General features: G+C 42.6%; 1 long non-coding RNA gene across 1 annotated transcript; it reads left to right on the forward strand.

The window, feature by feature from the left end:
* The first annotated feature begins 7,305 nt into the window (after nucleotides 1-7,305).
* LOC112550873 lies at nucleotides 7,306-9,225 on the forward strand. The gene is made up of 2 exons (XR_003094937.1): nucleotides 7,306-7,565; nucleotides 8,257-9,225. It is a non-coding gene; the product is annotated as an uncharacterized LOC112550873 (long non-coding RNA).
* Nucleotides 9,226-13,050: the final 3,825 nt, after the last annotated feature.

Genomic DNA, 13,050 nt, shown 5'->3' on the forward strand with positions numbered 1-13,050 from the left:
GTTCTACATAACTAGTCAGCAGATTCTATGGTAAGTATTCCCTTTGGAATCAATTAATAAACATCTTCTACAAATCATTTTTTCTTTATCTTCATTTAAAAGGCTTATATAAACAGAATATTGAAGCAAAGCAAAAGTCTTTTTTTATTAATTTTATCAAATTAGCTAAAGATTCTATAATAAATTGTTACGTTTGACATGTTATGAACTTACTAACCTGAAAACTTGTTGTGATATGTTTAAATTATTCACTTTTATGCTTTGAAAATTGTTTGACTAGATGTATTGGTAGATGATCATTTTACATTGGTCTCTTTTCAGTGATAAATTACTTTTTAAGCCTCTTTTCCTGAATTAGTTGTCCTCCTGATATCTACAAGAAATTAGCCAGTTGAAGACCTAATCCTGCACACACCTGAGCACTTAAATCACTTTACTCATGCAATTAACTGAACTAAACAGCTCTTCTAGGGCACAGCTTTATTTTCTTGTGCAGGTGGCTAGTGCACTGTATACTGTGGCTGTTATTAGGCATAAACAACAACTAATTAATAGGAAAATGAACAAACCTTTTGCTTTAGGATACATAATGGATTTCTCTCACAAAATGAAATTGAGAGAAAAGTCAGCAGAGTATTTAAGTTCCTTGCAGGGGCTGTAGTGTACACATACAGGTGTGTATGGGACCCAGTCAGTCTTGACTAGTGAGAGCAGGTTAGGGGATGGGCTGGAGGTTCCTAATACATATAGGTCCCTAACTGGCCACATCCAGACGAGCATGGCCATGCGGTATGTAGCACCGCAGACACATCTGCAGTGCCACATACCACATGTTCAGTTATTCTCCACACTGCAAGGGATCAGTGCAGAGGGGTATGCAGGGATATACAGGGGTAAAAAAAAGCCGCAGAAAAAAGAAGCAGTGCAGTGGCAGTGTGCACTGCCTGAAGCCAGACCCTGGCTGGCTGGAGCTGCATTCTGCTGTCAGCCAGGTTCTGCTTCACCCTGGGAGGTCCCCAGAACCTCAAGTAAGGCTGGTGCTACCCTCAGCCCCCAGCCTCCCCTAGCCCACCTGGGGCAACCTGCAGCACCCCAGAGGGCACATGGCACAGGCATTCCCCAGGGACAACGAGCAGCAGCACAAGGTGCGCTATCACTAGTTGTCCCCAGGGAACCAAACATTCACACATGTCTGGACACAGCCACTATGAGCATAGAGGGACTGTGCCTACTGGCAGCTGCTAGGAGGGTACAAGGCAGCTTAATGTACTGGCACTCAGCTTATGGTGATGGATTTTCTCTTCCAAGTCCAACTATAGTCTACATTAACATAGAACTTTTTTCTTTGTATTTATATTGCTGGAGTGGATTTCATTGAGGGTGAAATCCTAGCCTCCCCCAAAACCCAGTGGCTTAGGGGTATTGTGAAATCTTCTTCAGTGGAAGTTTTCAAGAAAAGCCTGGATTAAACATGTATCAGGGGTTGTTTAGGAATGGTGAGGAATTTATTCAGGGGATTCAAGAAATTCTTGAGGTCCCTTCCAAGCGTAGAATTCTATGGAAAAATTATCAATGATTTCAGGAGGTTCAAAATTTCTTCCTGTGGTGGGGGCAGGAGAAATGCCAAGCCACCAGGACCCTGAGGCAATGGCGAGAGCCCGTCCCTGCTGCTGAAGATGCCGGTTGCTCCACTAGACACTGAGCCGCGGAGTCACAGTGGTGGCGGCAGAATCGCTGCTGGAAAGACCAACACCCCCATGGCATGCCGAGGCATGGAGAAAGGATAGTGGGGGCGGGAAAGCTGTGCCAGCAATCCCACAGCCCCTGAGAGTAAGGGAATGGGACAGGGGTGGTGAAGCCACTGCACGGCCAAACTTACCGATAAGCCGACGGCATCCCATGCCACAACCAGCTGGGACCCGGGGGTGGGATGAAGAAGAAAAGCCAGCACCAACTTGGAGACACTTTGTAAGTACTTGCTGGTGCTGATTCATTGCCCGGGGCAGCGAGATCCAGATAAAAGCTCTGGGTTCTGGTCCAATGCCAGGACTGGAAGGAAGTCCCCAACAGCCTAGAGCAGGCTGTGGGACAAGGTGGAATGAAGCAGAAGACAACAGGTGGTGATGCCTCCCTTGTGGGGAGTTACCATTCCCCATTGAGACAAGAGAGTTCCCCTAGATGTCAAATGGCGGAACGTGGGAGCTCTCCTGGGGGAGAGGGCCAGGAAGAACGGTGGTAAGACCAAGGAGGAAGATCATGAACAGTGGTTGACATCAATGCTGGGTCCAAGGAACATTGACGCAGCAACAGGTTGGTGCTAGGTGGGGTGTAGGGGAGGTGGAGCCCCCAAATCCTCGCGCTACCAAGAGACCATAACTGAACACCACTGAGCCGGGTATAACATCAGTCCCTGAGAGAAAGGTTTCCATCAAAGACGTGGCAGGAAAGAGGCTTCAGTGGGTCAGGTAGCTGGTGCCGGGAAAAGCTGTCGACCCGCAAACCTGCGGTTGGCCCAGGGCAACCAGAAAAGCCCAGGCAGGGAGTGCCGGATAGGCACGGCTGGTTATACTTCCTTTGTGTATAATCAAGCTGTGGGCTAACTGTTTGTTGTCTGACTCACATACATGTTTTCCTACCTCTCACTGGAACTACTCACTTGCATAAGGCATTCAAGATTTATCCCTAAGCCTTTTGTTATGAGCATTCTGGTAATAGGATAAAAAATCATGGTACAATAGGTGTGTAGTATAGGAAATGATAGATTACCAGTGGTGTGGAAGTAATGATGTATTTGCCTTACCCTCTAATGCAAATTATTTATGCTTATATTGTGCAGAGTTGTGGACAAATCAAGACATTTTCATGACAAAATGCTTTCACTGTGAACTAAGACTTAAGTGATAAATTCTGATTATGTATTAAATTGGGACCTTAAGATTAACCTTGATGTTTGAAAGCATTCTGGGATTAGGAAAAATGATTAAAAACAAAAGCCACAAAAAAAGGTTCATTTCAATAATAATCATCAATCTTTTTAATGGCCCAGGCAATGTTCTCGTATTCTCTGTGTTTTCTTGGAGCATACTAGTTTTCCCTCTCTCCTCTCCCTTCTGTTTCTCAAGGGTCTGCTGAGGCATTCCTCACTGTCTACTCTAAGAATCAAGAAAATGACCCAGGACAGTTTGACACAGGAGAATCTCTCTGGGGGCAAAGTGCCAGAAGACTCCCTAAAGATTTTCTAAGCAGGTTGAAGTTGAAAGTTGTACACAACAACATATCAGTCAATTTTGTAAAGTTTGGATAATCTATGCTCCTGGGAACATTTCCAGTGCTACTTGCCTGCCTTCTGATTAGGCCATATGACAGAGGAATTGTGATCTGTGTTTCCATGCCTCAGCACTTGAACACACTTGAATTTCTATTTCACTTAATTGAGATTTACACATTTCAATGAACAGTTTTAGAAGGTTAAGATTTGCTTCCTGAAGTATATGGTTAATGCAAAGGCTGTGTCAGGAGATTCCCAATGAGTATGTACAAGTGGTATTTTTAGACCGACCTAACCAAGGTTAGATTGATTTAAATGCCCAAGCATGCAGGCATTCAAAGGGCTTAAATCCTTCCAAAAACGGTGTGCCCAATCTAAGTTAGTTCACCTCAGGAGGTGAACTAATTTAAGATTTATAGGAGCTAATCTGATATGAAGTAAATTAACCTGGTCTAATAAACACCTGCATGCAGTCACAGCACAGTCCTAGGGCTAGGAAAAACTAGCTGTTTGCCCCAAGCCTGGGACTGTGCTGTTCCTCCCGTCCCCTCCCACCCTGATTCTGATGGGATTATTTTTAGCCCCACAACCACTCCCCCCAGATTTGGCAACCCCTCTGCAGACCCATAAACCCACCCTCCCCCCAGCATGCCCATCAGCCCCTGCGCCCCACCAGCCCCTCTCCCACCTTGCCAACCCTTCCCTTACTCAAGTTACTTATTTCGGGCTGCCTGCACTGCTTCCAGCAGCAGCGAATGCCTGCATGTGCTGTCCCCTTAAAGTAAACTGCCTCAGCTGGATCCTGTGAACGCTTGTTCTCACCCTGCAAAAGAAGCAAACTGTTAAATGAGTTCATTAACATCACAGAGAATGTGTGGAGTAGTGGAAGAAGCACTGGAATAGCACTCCAAAACCTGGGTACTATTGCCAGGCCTATTGCTGCCAATTGGATTGACCCTGAGAAAGTCACTTTACCTCCCTAAACGCATCATTTTTTCTGTCTGCAACACAGGAATAATGATACCGACCCTCTCTATAAAGTGCTTTGAGATCTATGTAGGAGCCAAGAACTAGGCATTATAGCTATCAAAAACAGACAGTGATCTGATACTTACAAACAGCAAATGACAGTAAATATTATTCTCACTTAAAATATCCATTATATTTTTTTCTGTACAGTTCCAGTTACCTCACCATCCAAATACCTGTGAAATATTGAAAGAAAGATAAATTCTGTGCTGTTACTTTCATACCACTCAGATTGCATGGGCGGATATCAAATCTGAGATTGGTAATCAAACTATTTCTTGTTTACATTTTTCTTACCAGTTTTGCTCCTATTAATTGATTTGCTGTAATGCTTTGACAAGAAGGGAACTACATACACACGCTACATACACACATACTACATACACACACACTGAAGTCAGTAAAGTTACAATGACCAGACAGGATTGGTCAGCTCAGTGGTTTTTGTTGTTTGTTTGTGTGTTTGATGCAGAGAGACTACATTAAACATACTTTCGATAATAACATCTTAGGCAAATGTTTGTATTTCCTGATTAGAAAATATTTCCATTTACTATCAACAATAGTTTTTGTATAAAATGACAATTAACAGAATGTGATAAGATCCAGCTTGCAGATATTATTTTAGCATCCAGTTCTGGGGTCTAATTCATATACTAGGCACATAAACAGTACTTTGTAGAACTCGGGTACCTGAATCACAAAAATCATTCTAGAGTGACCCTGCTCCAGAGGCCATAAAATGGATTAGGTATCCACATCAATTTGGTGCTAATTTTTGGACTTCAAAGATCTCTAAGTGCCATATGGGTGTGGAACTTAGAGGCTTCCACAGATACATGGGAGTGTCTTAGCCTGAGCTCCCACCTAAACTTTGTTGCCACCACTTGGCTTCCTACGGGGGCATCCAGACGAATGCACGTGTGTGGTATGCAGCATCACTGACCTGTCTGCAGCACTGCATACTGCAGGTGCCGCACATGCAGCTGTTCCTCACGCTGCTAATTTGCAGCACAGGGGAGCAGTTTTGGCACCGGCAGATTGCAGCGTCCAAAAAGTCCACGCCTAAAAAAAGTGGGGTGACACATGTGGTGGCAGTGTACGCTGCCTGAAACTGGAGCATGGCAAACTGGAGCCACGCTGGCTACTGGCCAGGCTCCCTGCTGTTGGTCTGCCATGGCTGTAGCCCATGAAGGTCCCCAGGACCCCAGGTAAGACTGCTGGGGCCAGCCCAGGTGCTGGCCCCAACCTCCCCTACTGTACCCAGGGCAACTTGCTGTGCACCACAGTGGACATGCATGGGCATTCCCTGGGGACAAGTAGCAGTGGCAAAAATGTGAGCCTCTGCAATTTGTCCCCAGGAAAATGCACGTGCACATTTGTCTGGAGGCGCCCTACATGTGCAAACAATCTCAATACAGTCAGTGTGCTCTGCTTATACCTAACGCATGCTGACAGTGCTGAGGTCAGTACGCAGAACAACTGCCATGGTTACTTTCATTCAAAACTAGCACTAGAGGAAAAGTGGCTGATGCTGCCCATCTTTGAATAAAAGCCTGCCGGTTAGAGCACTCACTTAGGAAATAGAAAATCTGAATTATAGCCCTTTGAAAAGCAGAAGTGATTCATATCTGCATCGCCGACTTCTCAGAAGTGGGACCAAGAATAGCCAGTGGACCTTCCTGTTGAGGCTGGACCATTGTGAAGCCAAGAATGCAAGGGTCAGACCCAGGAGAGCAATGGAAGGCTAATTTCTCAGCTGTATGGAACAGGGGAGGAGACTTGGGTTTGGGTCCCTGCTCATAGGACTGCTTATTCATTTTACCTTAGAGAAATAAACCTGAAAGGAAATAAACCAGAACCCAGGTCCCTCCCTTGTGAATTCCATCCCCTAACCACTAGGTGACAGAGACATGCTCCCTCTTACTTGCTGCCCTTCTGGCCTGCACAGTATCCCAGCTCCAATAGGAGGGTGGAAGGTGCCTCATCAGACTATTTGGTAGCATGGTGGCTAAGGCACTAATCTGGGATGTGGGAGAGGTATGCTTGAATCCCCTCAAGCTGAGGAGAGCCAGCGATCCAAGTCTCCCTTCCTGGGCCAGTGCTCCGCTCTGGAGGTTAGGGCTGTCCAACATCAAAGTGGCTGGGGGCTGCAAGCCACACAGGTCATAAGCCTCAGGTTGCACATCTTTCAAGCTGCATGCCTTAGGGGCTGCATGGGCTCCCCAGGGCCCTGCTATTTGAATCCCCCTCAATGTGTAAGCAGTGCAATTCCCCCTCACTGCCACTGCCATGCAAGCCTCTCCCACTGCCAGCACTGCGTGGATGATTCACCCCCCTCCCCACAACCTGCAGTGCGAGCAATATGAGCCCCTGCCTTCTCCCCACCCTGGCCTCTGCCACCACTACGTGAACAATTCCCCCTTTTAATACCCCTGCTGCCATGTGAGCAGTAAACTCACCAAGCCTTCTGTCTATGCTGTCCTGATGTAGAGACCGTGGCTGCTGCTGCCACTGCAGCAACTAGAGCAATAGGACCAATGGCAGCTGGGCAGAAGCTTGGGAGCTGCATGTTAATCCTATGTGGGCTGATGTGCTGCCAGCTGGAGACAGCCCTGCTGTAGGCTATTATATAAAAGCAGTGGTACCATGGATGGTACCACTGCTATCATGTGAGTCCTGCTCAGTTAGGTACCTATACTCAGATGAGGTCATCAGCTCTGGATCTTGAATGCATGGAGGTACCTAAACTTACCAACACACTGGTGTTCAGATAAACCTTTCTCTGTATTTCTTGTTTGCTAGCTCTAGACAACTTCTTGCTAAGCATTTCAGTTCTCTGAATTGCTGCAACCTAAATTGTAGATATGTAACAGGGTACATGGCTCAGGGGCTGGAGTCCAGCTGCAGGGGGTTAATGGATAATAGGCTGCCTGCTAAGGGGCATCGGGCCAGCTGACATGGATGATTGGCTGGCCCAGAGGAAGTTAAAAGCTCCCAGGGCGGGGAGCTGAAGGAGAGGGAGAGAGGAGGCTGGTATGCTAAAGGAAAAAACAGAGAGCCTAGGATCTCCGTCTCCGTCTCCCAAAGAGTCTGCACTTTTCTTTGTTGTTCCACATTTGCTTGTTTTGCTGCTTACTTTGTTTGCTGTGATGACAAATTTCCATGTGTACAACAAATGGACTGAAAATTGGACCTAAGAGCTGACTGACCTTTATGAAGATGCTGGCTCCTGGGTCTACCTCAGTGAATGGCAACCCACTACAAGGTATCTAAGAATGTTGATCTTGTCTGGATTTTGATCTTGGACTTCTTAATATAATCACTGGAAAAAGAGAGAGCCCAATTCAGGAAATGGATTTGTGAAAGAGCTGAGTTCTACTTAAGAAGTTCTAGCTGTAGGATTAGGTTCATAGGTGACGTTCCATTTTCCAAACTCCATGCTGAACCCAAACACTTCTAATTATCTAATGACAAAATAAATTTGACATGTGTGTGTCTTGTTACTGTTTACTTTAATTAAGAGTAATTGGTAAATATGAATAGTTATTTGTGTGAAATCAAGATACTTTTCATTTTGAAAAAGTCTTTAGTAGGATTCCCAAGCATCTCTTAGAGAACACCTAAAAATGAGAGCTCCCAACAGCTCTTTAATAGTGTCTGTCATATATTTCTGTTGTGAGATGAAGCCAATATAAATTAAATTTCCCTAACTATGTATCTAAATAAGTGCATGGTATGTTCATATTATACCAATTGTTTTAATGATAAATTTCCCTCACAAGGTGGAAGGGTTTGTTGACAGACAGAAACACAAGCTAACAATGGACTACTTTGACTTGCAAATGAAGGAGCATTTAATTATTCCAAAATAGCATTCCCCAGTTAGGGTATGATCATTAAATCCATCATCCTTCAGTTTATATGCATGAAACATTTATCATGTCTTCCACAAACAGGAGTCAGTCATCTAAATATAGATTTTTGGACCATCCATTTCATCACGGCATTTCATCGAAAGCCTAGAATTTCATTTATTTTCAGTTACAGAGATAAAGTGTTTGTAAACGATGTGATAAGACCATAAAGAAAAGTGAAGTGAAATTCAGCTCCATCCAAAGATGATAAATACAACACCTACTTTGAACACCGGGATTATTGCAGGAGAAAAATGAGATATCGGAAGTCAGCAGCTATGCTTAAGATAAGAACTTTTTTTTTTCCTGTGGATTTTTCATTAAATTCATGGCCCAATAAAGAATTATCTGAATGATTCTATTTTTTAAAAAATAACTGTTATAGACATTAAGACAAAAACATATGGAAAACAACCAAAACTAAAGGAGAGTCAAAATCATTTGAACTCTAGCTCTTCTGTTGTGGGATTGTTAAGGGTTGATTCTCAATTACTGAAAGCATGGCAGCATTTCACATGAATTAAAACAGAGAAGTATAATCTTCAAACAGTGATTCAAGATATCCAAACCAGAATTCTTTTAGCAAAATTCTCTGATCTTGCCTTATAGGGTCTTTCTGTGGGGGTCCTGAAAAATCATTTTAAAACCTTCCTAGGGCCAGTCCACTGTTGCATACTATTATGGGCATTCCAGCAAGATATAGTATCACTATTTAATTCTAGCCTCATCTTTTCATGAGTTCAGTCTGGCAGGATTCATTTTCTCTCTTACGTGCGCCTATTATGTCTTATAGGCAAAGTGGCTGCTTCTCTCCAGGCCACTGCATTCATCCCAATTTTAATTATTGTTCTTACTTTTGTGAGGCAAATCTAAATTATGAGTAATATAATGAGAATGTACTTGTTTAACTCCTACAGGAACTGTTATGTGCATAGGCATAGAAAGGGATATTTTCTTTTTATGTACCAGGATAATAAAGTTTGCTCATTTTTACATTTTTTCCTAATACAACAGCCTTGCAGATGAACTTTTATTTCTGTTGCCATTTATTTATCTGGATAAACAAAACCTAAGAAAGACAACTATATAAATAATGTATGTACAGTATGTCCTTGGCTTCTACTTATGCCTACAGGTGTCCTTTCATCACATTAATTTGGCTGGCAAAATGGAAAAGTGTTTATAACCTAAGGGTTAGCTTGTATAACAAAAGAGGTTAAAAAATAAAGCATGGAAAAGGAGGAAAACACTAGGTTCTGTTTGAAGTTTCTCTAAATGGCTGTTCTTCGGGGCACAAGAGACCATATATCTCAACTGCATATATGTATCACAGACAAAAACTAAGTTAGGAGAATGTTGTTACCAAGTCAATACCTCAAAAGTTAGGAAAAAAACAGATTTAAGCTTGCCTGTGCAACCTTTGTATGACCCCTTGTGGGTTTGCTTACTAGTACATTGTTTGCACACAATAACGAATGTATCTTTATAACTTGCATTGTAAGAAGAATTGATATCACCCCCATTTTAGAGATGAGAAACTGAAACACAGATAAATTAAGGCCAAAACTGTAAAAAGCAGTCACGCTAATATTGGTTGCCCAGCTTGAGACAGCTAGGGCCTGGATTTGCCAAAATAGTTTGCATTTTTATAGCACTTTTTATGTTTAAAGCACAGCCCCTGTTGACTTGAATTGCAGTTGTGAATACTCAGCACTTCTTCAAATCTGGCCCCTGGAGTCTCAAGTTAAGCACCCAGAAAATGAAGAACATACCATTAGTGTCCAAATGTGAAAAGCTTCGTTTAAATGACTTGCCCATCATCTCAGTAGTACTGTCTGGCAGAGAGAGAATCCAATTCTCCAGGCTAGCATTCAACTGCTTCAACCATGAGACCATCCTTTCACTTCCTGCCTCATTCACTCCACACCTGCCAACTGCTGCAACAAATGAAGCTGGGGGTCCTACAGACAACCATCTCCTTTGCTGATTAGTTTACATAACATGGTCCATCTTGTGCCATGTACGTGGGAGGAAAAAACATTGTATCATACAATTAAAGATAATACCAATATGAATATATACAAGGGGACTCAGAGATTACAGAGGCAACTTTAATCTGGGCATTTGGAAGTATTTCAGCGTTTCACTATCTCATGTTCTTTTAATATAGGATTCTGGGATGTAGGCGTCCATTTTATTTTTAAACATACTATATAAAATCAGGAATTACACTAGGAAGAAACATAACCCTCACATGAATCATCAGCAAGATTTGGACCTTGAGATGCACAGATTAGATCTCTACTGCTTGTGTTTATGGGAATAGAAAAGAGACATTTCACTGATGTGGGTCCTTTACAGATAGGGGATAAGATACACTATTTCAGTGTGTGTTACAGTGAAATGCAGATAGCAGAGAAATGTGGAAATTTAGGAATCTTGAATTGTATTCCAGGTCCTGGAAGGAATTCTGCTTTATTACTTATCAACACTACTGTCCATCTCCTTGGCTTCTGACCTGCCCCATCCATCTACCCACACCTGGCTTTGCCCTCTCCTCTGCTCCTTTTCCCACCTTCCGTCCCACACTTCCTTTAACTCCTGCTCTGCTCATGTTTTCCTCTCCGGATGTGTCACCCCTCCTTTTTCCCTCTCCTTGCTTCCCACCCCTCTACACTCCAATCAGCCTTCTCCGGGCTGTCCGAATACCAGTGTGCAGCACAGACAGCACTCGAGGGACTGTTTCCCCGATCCTAATTCTTGTGCCACAGTGCTCTTCGGCTTCGGGGAAGAATAATTGCAGGGGAAGTCCAGCTTAGCCACTGCCTCCCTAGCATGCTCAGTCAGTGCTGGGGGGAGGAGGGGCACATATATATTATGTAGAACCTGTGTGGGAAGGGAGAATGCTTGGGACAGACATAATACTTGGATAACTTAGTTACTACTTTCTAACAACCCTCCACTGAGCACAGGAGACCTCTGATTATTAGAGGATTATAACTGAACCAGATTTGGGCAGATTTTCAAAAAGATGATAAAAGACAGATCCCTGGTGTAACAGATATTAATCATTTTCCAAATTTCAATTGCCTGCTTCAAAACTCAAAGTGCTAGAGCTTCTCAACAGAATGGGTGATTTTTTTTTAAGGAGTGTCACTTCATCTGAAACTTTCTCTACAAAATTTGACCAGAGACAACTGATTAGCATAAAAAATAAGCTTGAACATTTAATGATTGGCAAAACATAAAGCATTTGAACACAGATTCTTATAAAGAAATATTACGTGACCTTTATTACAGGTGTTGCTCTTCCTATCACACACACACACATTACAACTATCCATTAACTTCCCCTGACACTCATATCCACACTAGTTAGTTATTAATGTGGCTGGCAATCAGAAAGGCAAAGCTTTATGTAAGATAGGATCTTGTGCTTTTTAATGTAAGCTCCTGAGAGGTTAATTTTGAACTGCCTATACTTCTACATTTCTCACATAAATTTAGAGTTCATGAAAAATCCCAGTCTGCCCCTCATTAAGAATGAAGTCTTTTGTTTATGCACAGAACAGGGGCAGCATAGATAAGAACAGAGCAAGCTTCCTAACACTGCCCTGATCAGATGTCTCATCCCTGACCTGAAGGGGTGGGGTGAAAGGTTAGCTCATTCTTCATGCTCATTCAGTCCTTGGCTTCTCTGTTAAGATAGCCAAAAAGTGTAGCAGTTACTGCTAGTTACGTGTTGCTTCTTGTGATGTGGCCTCTTCCAGACTTGGACAGAGGCCATAAATTCATTTCAAATAGGCCATTATACAGTCATCTGGTGGTAGTGATTCTCCATCACTTTCAGCCTATGCTACATTTGAAACAGGTACCAACATGTAAAATTCTATCTACTCTATTATCTACATCATCTGATCTCCCAAAACTTCATTTCTAGTTGGCGGAGTAAAGTAAGAGTAGGGACTCTCATTCCACACAAAAACCACCAAGACAATACAAATTTATTTAGAATGAAAGAATTCTTTCTTTACAACTGGGATGCCTGACAAATGTATGCTTTTCTATTTGTGTCCTTACTGCAAAAGGGCACATACCATCACTCAGAGCAAATTGCTCCAGCCAGACAGTGTGCACACGTTCTTAATAAACCATCCAAATGTCTAACTTCTGGGGCACTGGAACAAAGAAACATGCTGGGCTGGTGCTGGAATAACAGTATCTGAGCAGCAAATAAACACAACACCAGAAACCCTTCCTTTTAAAAATAATGTAGAGGAAAGACATCAGATCCCCTGGGTAATTTCTCTTGGAAGCATTACCATTCTGTAATATTTGATATTTTCAGATAGCCACATGGCAGCTATGGACCAATGCCATCTATAAGTTAATTAGTTTTGTACATGCATATCCCAGAAAATATTTCAAACATGTTGCCACCAATATCAATACTGTTTGGTCTGTATCCACTGCAATTTTTGCCAAAACCCTGGACTGTATTTATAGAGTAAGGCTTTAGCTAAACAAAAAAGTTGCTCTGGATTCACTTAAGTCAAATTTTAAACAGATCTAGTTAAAGCAGAACAAATGATTTTCACAGATGCTCTTACTTTAGCATACAACAGACTTATTTTGGTTTATTTTGTGTTGCTCAGGAATAGCTATAAGCTAAACTAAAATAAGAGTAAACCCTCTTAATCTAAGGTAAATGTGTTCACAAAGCCTTTACACCATTTAAACTAAGCCAGTTTAAAATTGAATTAAGTTAAATGTATCTAAAGTCTGATTATACAAAAAAGCTCTGGGCCTCATGATTCAGGCACTTACAGAGAAATT

Source organism: Alligator sinensis, unplaced genomic scaffold (genome assembly GCF_000455745.1).
Source record: "Alligator sinensis unplaced genomic scaffold, ASM45574v1 scaffold309_2, whole genome shotgun sequence".
Lineage (NCBI taxonomy): Eukaryota > Metazoa > Chordata > Crocodylia > Alligatoridae > Alligator > Alligator sinensis.